The following is a 2,500-nucleotide window of genomic DNA, read 5'->3' as shown; positions in this document are numbered from 1 at the left end:
ATTGCTCACCCACCAATAGGGAACGTGAGCTGGGTTTAAACCGTTGGGAGACAGGTTAGTTTTACCCTACTGATGACAACATCACAATAGTAATTCAACCTAGTACGAGAGGAACCGTTGATTCGCACAATTGGTCATCACGCTTGGTTGAAAAGCCAGTGGCACGAAGCTACCGTGCGCTGGATTATGACTAAACTCCTCTAAGTCAGAATCTGGGCTAGAAGTGATACGCGTGCCCGTCGCCTGATTGTCGACTAGCTGTCGGGGCCTTTAATACGCGACGGAGTATTGTAAGTGGCAGAGTGGCTTAGCTGCCACGATCCACTGAGATTCAGCCCTATGTTGCTACGATTCGTCCCTCCCTACTTATTCCAATTCAAACAAGCCTTTCCCTCCACCATATACTTATCTCGCTTTTGAAATAAATCGGACTAAGGTTAGGGATTATCAAGTCATGTGTCACCAAGACATGACTTGCGTGCAACCAAGGTCAAGTCACTCAAAATCTCAACAAGTCATGAAGGCATGACGTGACACCAAGTCCCAAAAAATATAGCAAGGCATTGCGTGCCACAAAGTCCCAAAAAATACGCCAAGGCATAGGGCACCACAAAGTCCCTTAGAATACAATGTTGAGGCATAGCGTGCCACCAAGTCCCTAAGAATACAATGTTGGGCATGGAGTGCCACCAAGTCCATAAGAATACACCAAGGCATGGCTTGCCACCAAGTCCCAAAGAATACACCAAGGCATAACGTTTTGCCAATTCGATAAAAATAGCACCAACTTATATCAATCTCACTTGAACATTTGAAATTGCTTGCCACAAAGTCACTGAAACCACTAAAGTGGCAAAAGGCGTGGCCTAGCCTCTAAAATGGTGAAATCGGCTTCAAGGCATTGTTGCAGGCATTCTAGAATGCACGAGACGTATAGCATGCAATAGCACATGAAACAAGAGAACATTTCCTTTGGAACATGAGAACTTTGAAGTTTGGAAAAAAATGGTGACAAGGCATGCTATAGCCCACGAAACATGGAAAACGGCTCCACGGCATGCCATGGGCGTTGGAACGTGAGAACTTTGAAAATTTTGAAGATTGAAAAAATTTGTGTCTAGAAGGCATGCCAAGGTCGTTGGAACGTCCAATATGGAACCGAGGCATGCCAAAGTCGTTGGAACGTGAGAACTTTCAATGTTGAAAAAAATGGTGCCAAGGCATGCCATAGTCATTGGAACATCCAAAATGGCATCAAGGCATGCCAACGCCGTTTGGGATGTGATAACTTCAAAAATTTTGAAGATTGAAAAAATTTGTTCCTAGAAGGCATGCCATAGCCCACAATGACACCAAGGCATGCCAAATTCATTGAAACGTGAGAACTCCCTACACGCATGGTGCAAGCCTTGCATTGGATGAGAGTTTTACGCTGACGGGATGAGAAATGGGGGTGACTACGCTTTTTCAGAAATCCATGTCTCCTATTGCCAGTCTGAGAAACAGACTTAAGGCATATATATAGGGGTACTAAGGTTAACTCTCGGACTCCCGTACGTGCCACGTGGTCGCCCGCGTTGACGGGATGAGAAACAAGTGGGACTACGCTTTTTGAGAAATTGATGTCTCCTACTGCCATTTTGAGAAACAAACTTAAGACATATATATAGGGGGTACTGAGGTTAACCTTTGGACCCCCACACACGCTAACGGGATGAGAAATGGGCGGCACTATGCTTTTTGAGAAATTGATGTCTCCTACTGCTAGTTTGAGAAACGGAATTAAGACATATATATATATATAGGGGGTACTAAGGTTAACCTTCGGACCCCCGCACGTGCTAGGTGGTCGCGCGCTGACGGGATGAGAAATGGGTGGGACTATACTTTTTGAGAAATTGATGTCTCCTACTATCAGTTTGAGAAACAGACTTAAGACATATATATAAGGGGTAATGAAGTTAACCTTCGGACCCCCGCGCGTGCTGACGGGATGAGAAATGGGCAGGACTATGCTTTTTGAGAAATTGATGTCTCCTACTGCCAGTTTGAGAAATGGACTTACGACATATATTAGGGGGTACTGAGGTTAACCTTCAGACCCCCGCGCATGTGGTAAGGTGCCGCGTGCGCTCTGAGGGATGACAAATGGGGGGACTACGCTTTTTGAGAAATTGATGTCTCCTACTGCCAGTTTGAAAAATGGACTTAAGACATATATATAGAAGGGTAGTCCGGTGGGTCGAAAGACCTCCCCTCCTATATCGGACGTGGGCTTTGGTTAGGGGTGCTTGGCGTGGACTACAACCTATATAGCACCCCACGTGGGCTTTGGAAGGTCAAAAATTGAAGCGTGGGTCCTCGGCAAGGATCGCTTTGTCGAGCGCCCATATGCGAGATCTGAAATTACGGGTGATTGCTCGCTTCTCGCATGCTGCATATGCTACGAGGGCTCTTCCACTGCTGATGGGATAATAAATGGGGGGACAACACTTTTTGA

The 2,500-nt window shown here is 45.9% G+C and overlaps 1 pseudogene; it reads left to right on the top strand.

Annotated features, from left to right (window-relative positions):
* Positions 1-356, top strand: part of LOC120004676 — a 3,076-nt pseudogene extending 2,720 nt beyond the window's left edge.
* Positions 357-2,500: the final 2,144 nt, after the last annotated feature.

The sequence above is a fragment of the Tripterygium wilfordii genome, chromosome 8 (genome assembly GCF_013401445.1).
Source record: "Tripterygium wilfordii isolate XIE 37 chromosome 8, ASM1340144v1, whole genome shotgun sequence".
In the NCBI taxonomy this organism is placed as follows: Eukaryota; Viridiplantae; Streptophyta; class Magnoliopsida; order Celastrales; family Celastraceae; genus Tripterygium; species Tripterygium wilfordii.
The sequence above is the reverse complement of the archived record's forward strand: the minus strand, read 5'-3'. Positions and strand labels throughout refer to the sequence as shown.